The sequence below is a fragment of the Bubalus kerabau genome, chromosome 6 (genome assembly GCF_029407905.1).
Source record: "Bubalus kerabau isolate K-KA32 ecotype Philippines breed swamp buffalo chromosome 6, PCC_UOA_SB_1v2, whole genome shotgun sequence".
Taxonomy (NCBI): domain Eukaryota; kingdom Metazoa; phylum Chordata; class Mammalia; order Artiodactyla; family Bovidae; genus Bubalus; species Bubalus kerabau.
The window spans coordinates 100166916-100186787 of NC_073629.1; the positions used below are offsets into that span (position 1 = coordinate 100166916).

Sequence of the window (19872 nt, forward strand, 5' to 3'; positions counted from 1 at the left end):
CATGACATGGATTTAGCCAAAACATTATCTTCTGTGTGTATGTGCCTTATATTTAAATAGTTTGCACTTAAGAGATTCTCTTGACACACATAAGTGAAAAATTTACTGAGTAGGAATATTTGCTAATCAAGACAGCAAGGTAAACAAACATTCTCTGTATCTCAGCTAAATCTCCTGCACTTCTGTGGTGGGCTGTCTGCTCAGTGCGATTCAACAGTCATTGCAGAGGACATCCTCTACAACCTCCGACTTAGGTGCTGACACAGGAGGGTGAGCACGGTGATCCCTGCACTCAAGCTGTGTTCCAGCCATCAGCTGCGTCCGGCCTTTGACTCTGCCTCAATCTAGCGCCTGGTCAGAGTTTGCCTCGTCTTATTCTGAGTGTGGGTGCTTTCTTCCTCGAGCAGTTGGGAAGCTGGAGCCACAGGCTCTGTTTTTTGTAGTCTCGGCAGCACTGACCTGCTGTTCAGTCTTGAAGAAGAGGTACAAATGCACAGTCCGCCTGTCATTTGACTTAGAATTGATTCAGCATTCATTAATAGTTATGGAACACCTATTATATCCCAAACACAGTTATAGGAAACTGGGGAATACAGCAATGAAGGGGACAAATAAGGCCTCTGTTCTCATGGAGCTTAGATTATTGTGGAGAAGACAAATGAATAAAGCAATAAGATTATTTCAAATACTGGTAGTGCTGAGAAATTTTTAAAATGTGATAAAACATAAGAGTGGAGGCAGTGACGTAATGGTCAGGAATACCACCTCTGCAGAGGTGACGGCTGCTGCTTGGCCTGTGGAAAGTACCAGGTAGAGATCACCAACTGCTGAGGCCTGAAAGTGGGGCCAAGCTAAGCATGCTTAAAGGCTCAGTTCAACCACTGAGGAGCTCAGAGTTCAGCAAGGCAAGATGCTGACGTGAATACTAATTGCAAGACCAGTGCTGTCTTAGAAGAGGGGCAGGGAGGGTTACCGTCAGATGCTGTGGGGAATGCAGATCTTGCCCTGAAGCACCTATGACTTAATAAGGAATGAAAGACTATTAAAAGTCTCAAAGAATGTGTGTTCCATGCAAGAGACAGGAGGTGCTATGAGTTCACAGTTGGTCTCAAAATATATATATGTTAACAATACCACTAACATCTATTATTGGTGGTTTACCTACCATGTGCCAGGCACGATGCTGAGCCCTTTACGTAGATTGTATCAGTCCTTCCTACAAGCCAGTGAGGTCACAGGAACCTGCTGATTGGTGGGATGTGCCACTGCTCCCCTTGTGCTCCCTGCCTTCCCTCACCTCCAGCTCAGAAAACAGGGCAGCCTCGCAGTCACCCTTAACCCTAACTTCAGCAACCAACTGAAACCTTTAGAAGCCATGGGTGTCTTGAACCAGCCTTTGCTCTGAGAAACAGATGTGCCAATTTTCCTACCAACACCTTAAGAACAAAATGCACTTGTTATGTATTTCTGATTCATCCAAACTATTTCTAAAGACATCATATTCTACGTAAAAGAGGACTTTCTGTGCTGTTTCATCCTGTATGGAGCATTTTGGTCTTGGCAGTTCTCAATGTGGCAGGTTGATGGCAGCATTTTTATCCCTATTCTGATAAAGGAGACTTGGTGCACAAAAAGGAAAGAGATGACTTGAAGGTCGCTGCATCAGGAACCAAGCCAGGAATAGAAGGCCATGCTCAGACTTAATGATATCATTTGTAACGTCCACTGAGCAGTCTCATCCCTCACATTCACAAGGCTACTTCTGAGCTCTCTGGGCCTCAGGTACTGGAAGAACCACAAGAAAAATCACTTCATATCACTTATGAATCCTCCCAAGCTGTCCAGAGCTTTCAGAACCAAGTCCCTTTGGATCAGCTCACAAGAGCTTTCAGAACTAGTCTCCAGTGACTTCTCCAGGCTCATCTCTTGGTAGGCCCCACCCACTCCCTTAGCCCCCATCAGTCTGGATGACTGGCAGTTTCCTGAATATACTGTTCTTCTTCCCTCTACTCTGATCTTCGCATAGGATTTGCAAGCTTTGAATGCCTGTTCCCCCTTCATCAAGTTAATTCTGATTTGTCTCTTAAAGGTCCGCTGAAGCATCTCTCCCAGAGCCTTCCCTGGCTTCACCCGCTCCAGCTGTCCCTGCCCACTTGTGTGCTCCTTTATGCTTCCCCAGCATTTTGTGCTCTGCCTTTTCAAGGCTCTCTTTCCCATAGACTGGACACTCCTCGGAGACACACATCATGTCTTACTGGACATCGTGTTCCCAGTGTCCAGCAAGAAGCTCAGCACAGACAGAGAAGGTACCAATGATTCGTATAAATTCCTCTTGGATGACTGCTCATCTCAGACTACCTGTGTCTACAAGCATCCCTTGCATAGTGAGACCCAGCCCTGGCAAACACTGTGACTGTGTCTCAGCCTGAGGCAGTGGCCACTTTGCCCTTCCTACAGAGGCTGCAATGTGAAAACAAAGCCAGGGGCCATCAGAGGAGGCAGCTGGTCCAAGGTTTGTAAGCAGAAAGAACTAAGACAGTGAACAAACTTGGGGAACAGCAGGATTATTTTTACCAGCTGGACACATTGCAAGCTCCCATCTTGGCTTACCAAGTCTCAGCACTAAAAAGATCTCAGGCACCGTCCAGTCACTAGTTTTCAACTGTGCTTCAAGAAATCCTTACAGGGGGACTTCCCTGGTGGTCCAGTGGTTGAGAATCCACCTTGTGACACAGGGGAGGTGGGTTTGATCCCTGTTCAGGGAGCTAAGATCTCACATGCTGCAGAGCAACTAAATCCGCATGCCACAACCACTGAGCCCATGTTCTGCAAACGACATCCCCTCTGATGCAATGAAGATCTCTCGAGCAGCAACGAACATCTGATGCAGCCAAATAAACTTTAAAAATATTTTTTAAATATTTAAAAAAAAAATAAATCCCAATATGGACTTCCCTGGTGGTCCAGGCTAAGACTGCACTCCCAGTGCAGGGGGCCTGGGTTCAATCCCTGGTCAGAGAATTAGATCCTACATGCAGCAACTAAATATCCTGCTTGCCGCAATGAAGATTGGAGATCCCATGTGCCGCTACTAAGACCCAGCACAGCCAAATAAATATTTAAAAAAGAAACAAAGAAATCCCAACAGTTCCTATGGGTGGGAGCCTGGTCCCTATCCCTAAGTCAACCAGAGAGAAGCAAACTTGATTTACTGGGCTTTCCCTAAGCTGTCATTTGAAGAAACAGTTTCCAAGAAGTACTGAAAAGGGAAAAAAAAGAAGAAGCTGGTCTAGTTTAACCTCCTACCTACCACAGCAGCCCTACCTACAGCATCTCCAAGTCATTGGGCAACTGTTTGAAAACTTCCAGGGACTGGAAACTCTCCACCTGCCAGCTGACCTGGCCCCTGAAGGGACAGCTCTGGGTGATTGCAAGTTTGTCCCCACCCTACGCTGAAATCTCACCACCTCTCTCCATCCTCACTGGACTTTGCTCTGCCCACCATAGCTGCAGCCTCCTAGAGAAGTTTCTTGGCTTTTCTATCCCCATAGCATCTCCTGCTGATGTGTGAAGATAGCGCTCACGTTACTTTGGAGGCTTTTCAGCAGAGGAAACAAACTCTGTCTTTCCTTATATGAACCAAAACCCCAGCCTCTGCTTCTGGACAAACTCACCAGTGTTTGCCTCACGGTTGGGGCCTGGAGTTAAGCCAAAGATAGCCTTGTGGGATGACCAGAGTGGATTTCAGATGGAAGTCCTTTGGGAGTTGGCCTGGCTCACTTGGCAGTGACCTCTCCACATCACCTCTCACTTAGGTCACCTTGCTGACTCGCCCGCCTTGTCTTCCCTCATCCTCATCCTCACTGCCACTCTCAGCTGTCTTCCCATGATCGTCAAACATGGCTTTTCCTACCGAGAACTCTTTGCATTTACTCCTATTTCATTTCATCTGGCTGGTTTCAGCCCAGCGTTGCATCACATCTTGACTTGAATTTTGCCTGATGCCCAGAGCCCATGGCCCTCTCTACAGATGTGATACTTGCTTTTCCTTGGTGCTCTTCTACATCTGCTCTGGCAGTAATCAGAGGTAAGTGATGTCCCCTCAAGCATTTCACTTACCTCCCTCCTCTACCCGCCCCCCGGCCACACAAATTCTTGCCTTGGTTGAAACATCGCTACTGAGTCACACTTAACTTTTGTTTCACTGTGATTCCCCAGATCACTTTTGTTGTTACTGTTCTAACATCCATGATTTGTCATGAGTCTTCACCTTGCATTCTTATTTCTTCAGTCTACATGTATTCTCCCCTTTTGGCCTTGCCTCTGGTCAGGAGGGAAGTAGCTGACAGATCTTGCATTTTGACACTGAGTTTGCAGGGAAGAAAGGAAGCATGGAGGAGTTTTCCTGAGCCCTGCAGGGGCCAGGTCAGCTGGCAGGTGGAGAGTTCCCAGTCTCTGGAAATTTTCAAACAGTTGTCCAATGACTTGGGAATGCTGTAGGCAGGGCTGCTGTGGTGGGTAGGAGGTTAAACAAGACCAAGTTCTTTTTATTTTTTTCAGTATTTCTTGGAAAGGTCCACAACTCCCAACAGACTCTGAGACATTTGCTTCCACTATCTGTTTCTTCCATTTGATCTTTTTCAACAGTGCTATAAGGATAACATTACTCCCATCTTACAAATGACGACACTGGGGAGATAGCATTGTAGATGTTAAGAGTAAGGACTAAATTAGACTCTCAGCTCTGCCTTTGGACAAGTTAATCTCTCTGAGCCTTTGTATTCTCATCTGTAAATTAAAAAATAATGATCGTATCTCAAAAGGATTACATGATATGTAGAGAGAACATAGCACTATAGTTGACACACAAAATAAGTGCAGAGTAGTGGTTGTTAGATTAAGTTACTTGACCTTTTCAAGGCTCACGTCTCCTATATAGAAGAGGTGGGAAACTCTGCTTCTGGAACATAGATCTTCTACTTCTGGAACACAAGTTGTTGGGTTTTTTTTTTTAATCAGAGGTTAATTGCTTTACAATATTGTGTGTGTTATAAGTTTCTATTGTGCTATTTTTCCTGCACCATGTTTCCATTTTTAGACATTCTCTTCCAACATTTTAAAGAGACTTGAGCAATATTAAGTATACCAGAAAGCATGACATTAGGAACTGGGGAATCTCAAGGCTGGATTCAGAAATCGGCAGGTAGGAGCAAAGATGGGAAGGCTGGGCTAACCCCAAACAGAGCATACAGGTTGGAGAGATCACTGTTTGCCTCTCCTTAACCACCAGGTGGCTAGACGCAGTGCCCGCAAGTGGGCAAAGGGAGGGAGGTGCGAAGGCAGGACCCAGAGCCTGGGAGCTGACTTCTGCGTCAGGAGCCAGGTGGCACTTGAAGTTCCAGGCCAAGGTAGGGCCTACCTAACTATTTGGGGATGACTTATCAGACCAAGTTACTTCTGATTGCAGACTGCTACTGATTTAATTCCTTGACAACTCACTACACATAACAATTTACAGTTGTAAAGAGACCAAAGCCTGTAATTTAACCCTCTGGCTGGACATGGGAAACTCCAAAAGAACTTGTCAAAGATGTTGATTCTTGGGGCCCATCACTGAAATATGGATTATTTTGGTCTGGACGAGGTCTGGGAAACTGTTTATTTAAAAAAAAAATCTCCAGGTAATTCTGAGGCTCAGCCTAGTTTGGGAACCCCTATGATAAATTAGTGATTTTATATCTGAGGAAAAAGGCCCCAAACCAGGCAAGATGACTGCCTTTACATCATGCATTGTTTTGGTGGCAACGTTCCTTCCATTCCTTTGTTGAAATTTTTCTCTGCACTTTCGTGCCAGGCAACACAACTGGAAAACATCTGAAAAATAAGTATTTGATTATTGTCTGCTTCTAGGGAAGATTTCTGGGAAAAGGCTAGCTCTTCCTAGCATGTCTCAGTTGAGCACCTCGAGGGACAGCAGAGGAAACCAGAGGCCCCCGAGACTCTTTAAGTCCAGATGGCTTCCTCATTTGATTGTTGACAGCTGAGAATTCCCCAGGCCCATGAGCCCTGGAGCCCAGTGCTGGATTATCTGTTGCACTGGGTTATTGTGCCTGGCCCCTGCAACTGCACGGAGAATTGTGTGTTGCTTGTGTAGACTGAAGCTCTCCATCCATCGTGTGTGCATTTGCTCTTGCCTGTGATGAGGGAGCAGACGGAGATGATGTAGAGCAATGATGGAGAATGGTCTGGAACTCAGGCACAAAGCTCAGCTGGGGGACTCTCACCCCATTGAAGCTGGGATTGATTGGCTGGAACTTTCTCACCCTTCTCAATTTGTCTCAGAGACAGCAGCCTGCATTGTGCCCTCTGGGAAAAGGAATTGCTGTCAAGGTCGGGAAAGCTCTGGCTATCTCAGAGATGTTCTGCCATATACCTTACTCCCAGAGGCAGGTGATTCTCCACTCTAGAAACCAAGTGAGGACTTCCCTACTGGTCCAGTGGTTAAGAATTCGCCAGCCAATGCTGGGGACATCAGTTTGATCCCTGGTCCGGGAAGATCCCACATACCTCAGGGCAAGTAAGCCTGTGCATCACAACTATTGAAACCCACATGCTTAGAGCCTATGCTTCACAACAAGAGAAGTCACCACAGTGAGAAGCCCACACATCACCAATAGTAGTAGCAAAAAGGGAAAAAGTAGCCCCCACTCTCTGCAACTAGAAAAAACCCTCACACAGGAAGACACAGGAAAAAAAAAAACAAAAAACAAGTGACTCTTCAGTAGCCTTCTGTTTCCTGAACCCCTTCGGTCTATACTTGGTCCCCTTCCTGTCTCCTTCTGCTTTTCTACCTTTGGCTCACACTAAATGATATTTTTTCTTGGGTACCAGACACAGGTCTTATCCCCTATGTGTAGGATATGACCTGTCTAAGCAGATTTTGCAGGGGTATCAAAAAAGTAAGCAAAAAATCTAAGGTGGTGTCAAGATTACTGAGGATTATTGAGGATCTTAATGATGTTAATTGCATTAATACGGATCCAGGTATAAATGTCTATGTTCATCTACTTTCCCAGGAGAACATCTTCAGAAAAGTGTCTAGCCCCTTTCAAATAAGTTCTCCTAACTTACTGGATAGGTCATGTGAGTACACCTGCTAAGACCTCAGGCAGTGTGGGGCAGGGAGCTGGTGCACGAATGGAGTTGGGAGGCCTGGGTTTGAGTCCTAACTCTGCCACTTTCAGGCTGTGCCCCTTGGCCAAGTCATTTCACACTTTGCTATCAATACTCACCTCCCAGAGTTGTTGCAGGACTCAAAAATGTCTGGCATGGTGAAAGCACTTTGTCAGTTAGAAAAATCCTTATAAATGTCAGTTGTTGCTACAGGGTTCCATGGGAGAAGGTAAAATAAGAACCCACTATCCAGGGTTTGTGATCCAAGCAGAAGGCAGAATCTCACAGCTTAAACAAGCAAAGTTGAAATGAAAAGTGTTAGTCATTCAGTCATATCCGACTCTTTGTGACCTCCGTGGACTGTAGCCCACTAGACTCCTCTGTCCATGGAATTCTCCTGGCAAGAATACTGTAGTGTGTTGCCATTCCCTTCTCCAGGGGATCTTCCTGACCCAAGGATCTCCCACACTGCAAGCAGATTCTTTACCATCTGAACCACCAAGTGTATCTGCAAATCATGAAGAACTTTCTGTGCCAAGGGCTCCCCCTGAGGAAGGTTGGTTCCAGGCAGCTGGCGTAAGACGCAGACTTTCTGGAAGTAGGGAGCACACACCCTTGGTTCCCTTAGCCTTGGGCAATGCTGCACTCAGAGCTGCTTCTGAAAAAGGCCCAAATGTAGCCATGACCAGCTGGAAAACAACTTTGGAAAGTCACGAGCGGTACTTGGCGTGTAATCCAGACTCCATAGGGTGCGGTGTGGGTCTCCACCAAGAAGTAGTTGCTGCTCACTGCCTGAATTTCAGCTTCCTGGAAGTGGGAGGACACAATTTTCCCACTTCCAGGAAATGAAACCAGGATGTTTCACCAAGGGGTTCTCCCAGACAGAGCCCCAGGGCAGAGTTTGGGGTGTCACCCTAACACGTCCATTCCTTTCTTCCCCATTTAGGGGAATTGTGTCTTTCTATTTCATGCCCCTCCCTCCCTCCCTCTGGAGGGAAGGACAAAACCGCTACAAAAAGACAAATCTCCCTCCTTCCCAGAGTTAATGAGAGGAAATGAGAAAAAGCATCTCCAGAACAGGTGTAGAGAAGGCTCATGAATGTTCACATCCTCAGTATGTATTAATACCTTTGGGCTGGTCCCTTTTGCTCTCTGCATCTCAGTTTTCTCATGCACTCCGTGGAGATTAGACTGATAGCCAAGGCCCTTCCCCTTTAAGAGCCACCCTCTCTCTGACCTGCTGCTTGCTGAGCATCTTCGGCAGCCTCAGTCTTACGAGCTATGAAGGAGGACACCTGGGCCTTGTGGAAGTTCCTCAGGAGACTGAGGCTTCGTCATCACCCACAAATCAAGAGCAGGATCTGCACCTGAACCCAGTACAGCGCTGGCCATCTAATGCGCCCCTGTAAATATTTATGGAAAGAATGAATGAATGAAATAGATGTACTATCTCCACCCCTTCATGCTGTCTCTATAAGATGTTAAAACTATACTAATTTACCACTGTTATTACTAGAAGTCATTGCCTCAGCTCTCTTGAAGGTCCCCCATTTTTACCCCACCCCACAAGTAGTATGAGAAACAGGAAGAGGTTGTCTTAGCCCATCAGGCTAATAGAATAGAATTCCATATACTGAGTGGTTTATTTGAAAGTGAAAGTTGCTCAGACATGTCTGACTTATTGCCACCCCATGGACTATACAGTCCATGGAATTCTCTAAGCCAGAATACTGGAATGGGTAGCTGTTCCCTTCTTCAGGGGATCTTCCCAACCCAAGGATCGAACCTAGGTCTCCCACATTGCAGGCAGACTGCTGGGTGGCTTATAAGCAACAGAAATTTATTTTTCATAGTTCTGGAGGGAAGTCCAAAAGAAAGGCATCCACAGATTCAGCGTCTGGTGAGGACCTGCTTCGTGGTTCATAAACAGTTGTCATCTCACTATGTCCTCACGCGGTGAAAGGGACAAGGGAATTCTCTGGAGTCTCTTATATGGGCGCTAATCCCATTCATGAGGGCTCCAACCTTATGGCCTCATCACTTCGCAAAGGCCTCATCTCCAAAGATCATCGCATTGTGGGTTAGGTCTATCAACACATGAATTTAAGGGGACACAAGCATTCAGTCCATAGCTGCTGCTACTGCTGCTGCTAAGTCGCTTCAGTCGTGTCCGACTCTGTGCAACCCCATGGACTGCAGCCCACCAGGCTTCCCCGTCCCTGGGATTCTCCAGGCAAGAACACTGGAGTGGGTTGCCATTTCCTTCTCCAATGCACGAAAGTGGAAAGTGAAAGAAGTTGCTCAGTCGTGTCCAACTCTTAGCGACCCCATGAGCTGCAGCACACCAGGCCTCCCTGTCCAATACCAACTCCCGGAGCCCACTCAAACTCATGTGTATTGAGTTGGTGATGCCATCCAACCATCTCATCCTCTGTTGTCCCCATCTCCTCCTGCCCTCAGTCTTTCCCAGCATCAGGGTCTTTTCCAATGAGTCAGCTCTTCGCATCAGGTGGCCAAAGTATTGGAGTTTCAGCTTCAAAATCAGTTCCTCCAATGAATACCCAGGACTGCTCTCCTTTAGGATGGACTGGTTGGATCTCCTTGCAGTCCAAGGGACTCTCAAGAGTCTTCTCCAACACCACAGTTCAAAAGCATCAATTCTTCCGCACTCAGCTTTCTTTATAGTCCAACTCTCACATCCACACATGACTACTGGAAAAAACATAGCTTTGACTAGATGGACCTTTGTCAGCAAAGTAATGTCTCTGCTTTTTAATATGCTATCTAGTTTGGTCATAACTTTCCTTCCAAGGAGTAAGCATCTTTTAATTTCATGGCTGCAGTCACCATCTGCAGTGATTTTGGAGCCCCCCAGAAATAAAGTCTGACACTGTTTCCACTGTTTCCCCATCTATTTCCCATGAAGTGATGGGACCAGAGGCCATGATCTTAGTTTTCTGAATGTTGAGCTTTAAGCCAACTTTTTCACTCTCCTCTTTCACTTTCATCAAGAGGCTTTTTAGTTCCTCTTCACTGTCTGCCATAAGGCTGGTGTCATCTGCATATCTGAGGTTGTTCATATTTCTCCTGGCAATCTTGATTCCAGCTTGTGCTTCCTCCAGCCCAGTGTTTCTCATGATGTACTCTGCATATAAGTTAAATAAGCAGGGTGACAACATACAGCCTTGACATACTCCTTTTCCTATCTGGAACCAGTCTGTTGTTCCATGTCCAGTTCTAACTGTTGCTTCCTGACCTGCATACAGGTTTTTCAAGAGGCAGGCAGACTCAAACCTTAGTCTTCTATATAAATATCAATAGGGAGCTTGCTAAACCTCAGATTCATGGGCCCATCCCAGAGACACTTAAATAAAATCTCTATGAGAAGGACCCAGATATTTACTTTAAGTGTGGTTCATCTTTTTTTTTAATTTAATGGATTATGTTGCTCTCTGTGGTTTATGCACAAAGACACATGCATGCTCATGTAAAGAGAAACCACCCTATATTTTACCCAGGACATGGAACAGAAAGTGTCAGACCTACCCAGGAACATGTTCTTTTGCCTTTTTTCATTCTAAGGATTTTATAAATTTATCTCCTAGATTTATATGAGGTTTTATGAGCATCCCAGTCAGACTGCAGGATGTCTGAAGAAACAGAAGAGCTGTGATTTTCGTAAGAATAAACAGGCAGAAACTAACCAACCTGACAGGGCCAGCAAACTTAACCAGCACTAGCTAATGAGATGATGTCATTCAAACAGTGATGAAACAAATACTCTTCAACTCTCATTTCCTTAATGTGATGATGTTTTGCCTCGAAGTGATGATAGAAATGATTGCCCGATCTCTTACAATGTTAGTTTCCTCATCATCTCTGGTTTTGTAGACTCTGAATGTATTGCATTCCTTTGCAATTTAGCTTTCAAAGTCTTGAGGTTGGGCTGGTCAGACACACTCTTTCTTCATTCTCTCTAACTTCTGGTGCTCAACTCAACAAACCTGAGTTGACTGCAGAATTTTACCATTGTGTTTTATATTTTCATATGTTTTCATGAAAAGGACACTAATTAGTGTCCTTTTCAGCTTGAAGATCTCCTTTTAGAATGTCTTGCAAGGCTGGTCTAGTGGCAATGAACACCCTCGGCTTTTGTTTGTTCACTTCATTTCAGAGAAACAACTTTTCTGAGTAAAGATTGTTGGTTGGAAGTTTTTCTTCCAGCACTTTGAATATATCATCCCACTCTCTCCTGGCCTGCTGAGTTTCTGTCAGGAAATCTAGTGTGGTTCATTTTTAAACATTTTATTGTTGAAATGTCAAACACTGAGCCAGCCAATAGTATCATGAACCCAAGTTCCTGTGACCCAACATTAAAAAATTTCAACACATGGCATCTGGTTTTGTTTATATCCCCACCCACTTTCCCTCTAAATCCTGGACATCATACTGTTTCATCCATACTGCTTATGTTTATATTTCTAAAATATAAGTACTTTTTAAAATTCCTAAAATAACAATGCTATGCTAAGTCACTTCAGTCGTGTCCGACTCTGTGCGACCCCATAAACAGCAGCCCACCAGGCTCCCTGTCCCTGGGATTCTCCAGGCAAGAACACTGGAGTGGGTTGCCATTTCCTTCTCCAGTGCATGAAAGTGAAAAGTGAAAGTGAAGTCGCTCAGTCATGTCCGACTCCTAGCAACCCCATGGACTGCAACCTACCAGGCTCCTCCGTCCATGGGATTATTATCAAAAGTGCAATCATATTCAAATTTCCCCAATTGTCTCATAACATTTTTTAACACTATAGGAATATTTATTGAAATCAGATTAAATTTATTCATTCAGTTCAGTTCAGTTCAGTCGCTTAGTCATGTCCGACTCTTTGCAACCCCATGAATCGCAGCACACCAGGCCTCCCTGTCCAACACCAGCTCCTGGAGTTCACCCAAACTCATATGCATTGAGTCAGTGATGTCATCCAGCCATCTCATCCTCGTCCCCTTCTCCTCCTGCCCCCAGTCCCTCCCAGCATCAGGGTCTTTTCCAAAGAGTCAACTCTTCACATGAGGTGACCAAAGTATTGGAGTTTCAGCCTCAGCATCAGTCCTTCCAATGAACACCCAGAACTGGTTTCCTTTAGGATGGACTGATTGAATCTCCTTGCAGTTCAAGGGACTCTCAAGAGTTTTCTCCAGCACCACAGTTCAAAAGCATCAATTCTTCGGCGCTAAGCTTTCTTCACAGTCCAACTCTCACATCCATACATGACCACTGGAAAAACCATAGCCTTGACTAGACGGACCTTTGTTGGCAAAGTAATATCTCTGCTTTTGAATATGCTATCTAGGTTGGTCATAACTTTCCTTCCAAGGAGTAAGCGTCTTTTAATTTCATGGCTGCAATCACCATCTGCAGTGATTAACATAGGGGAAATCAGCATCTTTAATAAAGACAAATATTTCTATCTGAAAATGCATATCTTTCCATTTACTCATCTTATTTTGTATCCATCATTCATGTGTGCTCAGTCACTCAATCTTGTCTGTTTGTGACCCCATGGACTGTAGCCCACCATGTTCCTCTGTCCATGGGATTTTTCAGGTAAGAACAGTGGAGCTGGTTGTCATTTCCTCCTCCAGGTCATCTTCTCAATTCAGGGATCAAACCCGTGTTTCCTGAGTCTCCTGCTTTGGCAGGCAGATTCTTAACTGCTGAACATCAGTGTTGTCTTAAAGTTTTTTCATATAGGTTTGCATCTCTTGTTAGAATTATTACTAGTTATTTTATCATTTTTGTTGACATTGTAAGTGGGACTTTTGTTTTTCCATTATTCTAGCTAGCTATATTTTTAATATAAAAAAGCTATTAATTTATGTATATTTTTGTACTCTTCTGCCTCACTGACTTCTCCTACTGTTTATAGCAAAAATTTTAGTTGACTTCTTGGGTTTTCTAGAGAGACAACCATATTGTCTGCAAATAATAGACGTTTCCCTTCTTCCTTGTCAACTTTTAAACTTCTAATGCCTTTCTCTTACCTAATTGCATTGGCTATTACCTCCAATATAATGTTAAATAGCAGTGATGACATGGGCATCCTTGTCTTGTTTGTGACTTTAGTAGAAATAATGCCTGAATTCCCGCTTCACAATTAGCAGTGTTGAAAAAAATAAATATTAGTTCCCTAACTATTCCATTTGGATCTGAAAAAGATATATTTTTTCACATTAGGAAAAGTGAACTTGACTTCTATCTTATAGAGTTACTTTTAAAAATCAAGAGTGTTGATTTTATCAAATGTTTTTCTAACATCTATGGAGATGATAATTTGATTTTCACCCTAGATCCATTAATGATAAATTTTATTATACATTTCCTACTTTTTGGTGGTTTTTAAAAAATTTAAGTACAGTTGATTTACCATGTTGTGCCAGTTTTAGGCATATAGCAAAGTGATTCAGATATATATATATATATATATATTTTTTTTTCCGGCTTCTTTTCCATTATAGGTTATTAAAAGATATTGAATACAGTTCCCTGTGCTATGCAGTAGGTCCTTGATGTTTATCTATTTTACATATAATAGTTTGTATCTGTTAATCCTATAACTTTTCTATTTATAGTTGGCTTGTTCAAATCAGGCTCCAAATAAGATCCATACCTTGTAACTGGATATGTCTTTTAAGTCTGTTTTTTTTAACCTTTTATTTTTTAATAATTTTAGACACACATAGAAGTTGCAAAACTGATACAAAATTCCCGTGTACCTTTGCCCAGCTTCCTTTAATAACATGTTACATAACCATAGTAGAATGATCAAAACCAGGAAATTAGCATTAGAACAATACTATTAAGTGACTTAGCAGCAGCTGCATTAAAACTATAGACTTTATTTGGATTTTATCAGTTCTCATATGCACTAATTTTTCATTTGTTTCCTTTTGTGTATATAGGTCTGTGAAATTTTATCACATGTATAGGTTTGTGGAACCATTGTCTGGATACAGAACTGTCACCCAGAGAAAGTTCTTCATGCTACATCTTTTTTTTAATTTACTTTATTAAAGTATAGTGATTTACAATGCAGTGTTGTGTTAATTTCTACTGCACAGCAAAGTGATTCAGTCATTTATATATATACACACACACACACACTTTCTTTTTCATATTGTTTTTCATATGGTCTATATGCTATGTCTTTATAATCACATGCTTCTCCCCAACTCTAATTCCTGGCAACCACTGATCTGATATCCATCACTATAATTTTGTTATTTCAAGAATATATATAAATTAAATAATATAGTATGTTACCTTTTAAGAGTGAAGTTTTTTTTAGAATGCTTTTGCGGGGAGTGGGCAGTGTTGTGCAGCTTTAGGGATTTTAGTTCCCGGACCAGGGATTGAACCCAGGTGGCAGTGAAAGTGCCAAGTCCTAACCATTGTACCACAAGAGAATTCCCTAAGATTGAATCTTTCACTCAGCATAATGCCCTTGAAAACATCCAAGTTGTCACAAGAATCAGTAGTTGATTTATTTTTACTGCTGAGTAGTACTCCATAGTGTCACTTTTAACTAAGAGGTTCCCCACTCGTCTCTTGTTCTCTTGCCACTTATTTATTGAGAATCTGTCTTACAGAATTTTCCTCATTCTGGATTTTGCTGATTTCATCCCCCAGTGTCATTTCACTTGTTCTTCTATTCCCAATCCTTCCTATAACTGACAGTTAGATTCCTAGTCAGAATCAGATGGGTTTTTTGTAAGGAACCCCCATCCCCACTGGCAACTCTGAGGTAGGTGTTATTGAACACACTTGGAGAAAGGATGCTGCAGAGGAAGGAAGAAAGTGCCATGGGGACTGGGGCAGGCGGAGGAGGCTTTCCTGTAGGATAAGGGCCTTGAACTGGTATCGTATTCCAGGAAGGCAGCCTTGGAGGCTCAATGTGAGACTCCACTGTGGCAGAGGATCGGATCCGGTTAGACAGAACGTCCTGCGCTGGCTTCACGGTGGGCTCTATGGAAGACTGAGCCTGGAATACTGGTGAACCTCCCCCCCACCCTCAACTGTCACCTCCACTCCTGAAACACTCCTGAGCTGAGAACTAACCCAAGTGACTGGAGGGTGTGAGTCGGAGGATGGGGCAGTGCCTAGTAGGGCCATGTTGGGAGTCAGGTTCAGGGGGCCAGGGAGGGAGCTGTAAAATTGTCCTAAGGCCCTTATGCACCCTAGGCTTCTGCCACAGCCTCTAGAGGTCTCCTTCCCAAGATGAAAGACCTGAAATCCAGAGAGGCGAGGGCAATGCCTCCAACTCAAGAGGTAGGTGGAAAGCTGGGAAGGAGGAGGACCTTGGAGCACAGAAGAAGGTTCTCAAGAGTCAAGAGGGCCCTCCTGCTCTTCTAAGGGACTGGAGCCCTCTGAAGCCCATGTCACATGGTGGGGGTGGTGGGTGTGCTATGCCACTTTTGCTTACACACGTCCCTCCAGACAAGTCAGTGCAGCCATCTAGGCAGCATGGTTGGACAGCTCTGATGTGCCAAGTGTCTCTCTGTATTGTCCTGGCCACTGCCCCACCTTCCAGGATCACAGAAACGAGTGCAATCCCTCTTCTGCACAAAGGCCTGCAGGGTGCTTGAAGACAGCACTCCCAGAAAGACTGGCTAAAGTGTGCTGCTGTTTATAAGGACTAGCACGTCTGATCCTCACAGCTCTTCCATGGGAGGTATATTTTTATTACTGTTGTTGTAAGTCACTAAGTCATGTCCAACTCTTTTGCAACCCCATGGACTTGTACCTCACCAGGCTCCTCTGTCCATGGGATTTCCCAGGCAAGAATTCTGGACTGGTTTCCCATTTCCTTCTCCAACCCAGGGACTGAACCCACATCTCCTGCACTGCAGGCAGATTCCTTACCACGGAGCCACCAGGGAAGCAGAAATAGGCTCAGAGAGGTCACACAGAATTTTGATGTACATGCTTCTCAACCTTGTCTTCCCCTGTCACATTCCCTTGAACCCTGTCTTTCTCAAACTAAAGGAAGTCCAACCATAATTCCTCTTACTGCCATGAGAGGTGGGCTTCCCAAGGGGCACTGGTGGTAAAGAACCTGCCTTCCAGTGCAGGTAGACATAAGAGACGTGGGTTCAATCCCTGGGTTGGGAAGATCCCCTGGAGGAGGGCATGGTAACCCACTCCAGTATTTTTAGCTGGAGAATCCCATAGATAGAGGAGCCTGGCAGACCATAGGTCCATAGGTTCGCAAAGAGTCAGACACAACTGTAGCGACTTAGCATTCACACACACCATAAGAATGTCCTTTGCTTTTCCCTCAATGTGTCAGGAGGAAAGACCCAGGATGGGAGATTCTGCCTTCTGGGCAGAGAGGGACTTAAACTGAAATAGAAACATTTTCTTGGGCTAGTGAGGAGAAGGAAATGGCAACCCATTCCAGTACTCTTGCCTGGAAAATCCCATGGACGGAGGAGCCTGGTAGGCTGCAGTCCATGGGGTCGGACAGAATCGGACATGACTGAGCAACTTCCCTTTCACTTTTCACTTTCATGCATTGGAGAAGGAAATGGCAACCCACTCCAGTGTTCTTGCCTGGAGAATCCCAGGGACGGGGGAGCCTGGTGGGCTGCCGTCTATGGGGTCGCACAGAGTTGGACACAACTGAAGCGACTTAGCAGTAGCAGCAGCAGTGAGGAGAAGGTGAGCTCCATCAGGCTATAGAAACAGCCAGATGCCTGGTGGGGTGAACTGGGGATACTATTGCTCATTCTTGGAGGAGTGTGGTGTTGGGGGGGGGGACCATTTCCTGGCATAGGACAGGCTGGGGATTCCCATGAAGAGTTCACTCCGTATCAACAGAGTCACTGGGTACAGGCCTACAGAGGCAGGAACGGGAAGCTGGTCTTGATAAGGCACTTGGAAAGGTATGGCTGGAAGATAGGGGAGAGCTGACGCCCAGAGAGGGGCAGAGGCTTTCCCAGAGAGACACAGCAGGGCAGGAGTCCAGGTCTGGATACCATCCACTGCCACTTGACTCTCCCATTGAGAAGCCTGGGCTGTGCAGTGGAAGAGGATATTTCCTCAACTAGGTCCTTGCTGACTCCTGCCAAGCTTCAGAGATGGCCTTATGTGAGGACTTGTCATACTCAGGACACAGTGTCAGGAAACCGTGCCTGTCCTGTGTCAATATGCAGTGCTGTGGTGTTTCAGCATGCCATCTAAGAGGGCTGGAGTACCCCAAGGACACACAGCTAATACACGGTAAAGCCAGGACTTTGTTCTCCAAGGTCTGAGTTTTCTCAGCCCCAACAGGGTCTCCTAGAAGAATAGAGTGTCTTGAGCCCAGACTGAGAGCAACAGGAAGGGTGTACAGGTGTTTGCAGGATCTGGGCTGTCTCTGGCTTCTCCCAATCCTTCCACGTGCCTCCCATCCCACATGCCAGCCTGTTGGTTTGTATTGAAGCAGACACCCAGGGGCTCTGTGGATAAGCTAGGAGCCTCTGAAGTTTCTTCAAAATGGATCATCTAAATTTCCCACAATTTTAGATTCTGTGCTTTTCACTCTTTACCAGCAAACTCCTGCCTATCTCATAAAACCCAGCTCAGAGGTACAGCAAATGACCATGTATAAAGCCACAGAGGGAGTCACATCACATTCCAAAGACTCTTACAGACCATGATCTCTGACCACGGTGAAATATAATTAGAAGTCAACAAGAAAAAAAAAAAAACTCCCATAGGTTAGGAAGCTAAAAAACACACTTCTAAATCATCCATGGGTTAAAGAGGAAATGACAATGAAATTATGAAATACTTAGAACTGAATGATAAAGGAAAGCACAAGCAGTTTCTATTTCCTTTGTAAAGTCAAAGTCCCTGGGCCCACATGCCAAGAATCTTCTGCATTCCCCGCCCTCCTCCTCCCAGCTCTGGGTCCCAGGAGGCTGACCTCTATGGGCTACATCAACTGGTTCCCTTGTCCTTGGCTTCTGGTAGGATTTGGCCAATGGGGAAACCTTCCCAGAAATCAGATGGAGGGAAGTGAGGCCCCTTTTCACCCCCCAGTCCTTTGAGGTATGATTTGCTGTAGGCAGGATATGCAGGTGGAGCTCAGGCCACAAATCTGGTCAGTAGTACCATCCTCAGGGCTCCCACTTTTACCTCTCCCTCCAGCCTTGGGCAGACAGCAAATGGCTGCTAGTCCTTTTGTGATACGCAATCCTTGTGGTTTTCCTACACCCTGACTATGGCTCTAAATAGTGCCTTCTTTAAACTCTCCTCAGAGCACCCACTTCTTTGGGTATTCCATGTGTTTCCTGCTGGTAACGCCACACTTACCAAGTGCTCACTGTCAGTCCATAACCAAGTTCTCACATCTGGATGGCTGAGCTCTGACCTTGTGTTATCTCTGTGTGTTGGTCTCTCACCCCACCCCGGGCTGACCCATCAGCATCCAAGGTCACCACTGGGTCAGCTCCATCGCCTGATCTCCCCGTTCTCAGTGCACAAAGTCACATTCAGTAAAGGGTATTAATCATGATATCAAACAAATGAAGGACTAAGTTTGAATTCCTTCTGCATACACTAGAACATGCAAATGTTTGCTTATAGAGGATCTGGGGCAGAGTTAAGACTCAGATGTTGGGGAAAAAAGAAAGAGAGTGACAGCTTTAGACTGGGGAAAAAATAGGTATCCAACCAAAAAAATGCATCTTTAGTTCATTTTTAAGAATCCAGTGAGTTCTCATGCCATCCAGCAAGCAGACGTTCCAGACACAAGAGGAACCCAGTGGGGTATCTGTGCCATGTAAATGCCTCCTGCCCCTTTCCTCCAGCACCCCTCCAGAGTAGTTTCTGCAGCCCATCTGTCTGCCTTGGCCCTCCTACTGTAGGAGGCCCCCACCCTTCCCTCCCTCCCAGGGCAGAGCCTGCCAACTGGTCCCTGGGCCTGGGACCCACAGAGTGTATTCTGTGCTTCTGCAAGGTATGTGTTTGCCCTCAGGGGAAAAGAACCCAGGTAGAAAAGTAGGGAATGCAAAACAGCTCTTGAAGGGTTTGGATCTGATTAGAAGAAAGGAAGGAAAAAAGATGTTCCAAAGTGGGAATAGCTGGAACAAAAATGTGGGTGGTTGGGGGGAAAGGGTGGGAATGGGATGACTTGGCCCAGGAGTGAGGAGAATCTGCCCAGCCTGAGCCAAAACCCCAGCCCTGGTGGGTGAGGTGAAATTCTGATCTGAGCACTCTCTGGAGCCAGTCCTTTGAGTGCTGAAGTAATGGTTCCCAAGGCGTTCGTTCATTCAATCAGCAAGTGGGTATTACGTGCCTGCTGTGTGCCAGGCACTCTGCCAGGAGCTGAGGGTGTGAGAGTGGATGGCAGATCTGATCTCTGAGCTCAGCGACAAGGGAAACACAGAAGATTCCAGGAGGGCAAGGAAACCACCATTATCCAGCTGCAGACAGAGCTAGATAAAATGGGTTTGTCCCCATTTTACAGTCAAGGAAACTGAGGCTGCCTCCTTGACCCTTTTAAGAGAACCAGCTCTTAGTCCTTTGGCCCTGGGAAGCTGGGGAAGCGATACGGACTTTCCGGAAAGGCGAAGGTATTGGGAGGGGGGTCCTCTCTCCCCGCCCCTTCCCCGCCCCTTGGCCGCAGCGTGGCGGGGCCGGGAGGGCCTGGGCGG

At 45.3% G+C, this 19872-nt stretch overlaps 1 long non-coding RNA gene across 1 annotated transcript; it reads right to left on the reverse strand.

Annotated features, from left to right (window-relative positions):
* Positions 1–5412: 5412 nt before the first annotated feature.
* Positions 5413–8422, reverse strand: LOC129656259 (uncharacterized). The gene is made up of 3 exons (XR_008716307.1): positions 8302–8422; positions 7293–7461; positions 5413–5874 (listed from the first exon to the last, which is right to left on the reverse strand). It is a non-coding gene; the product is annotated as an uncharacterized LOC129656259 (long non-coding RNA).
* Positions 8423–19872: the final 11450 nt, after the last annotated feature.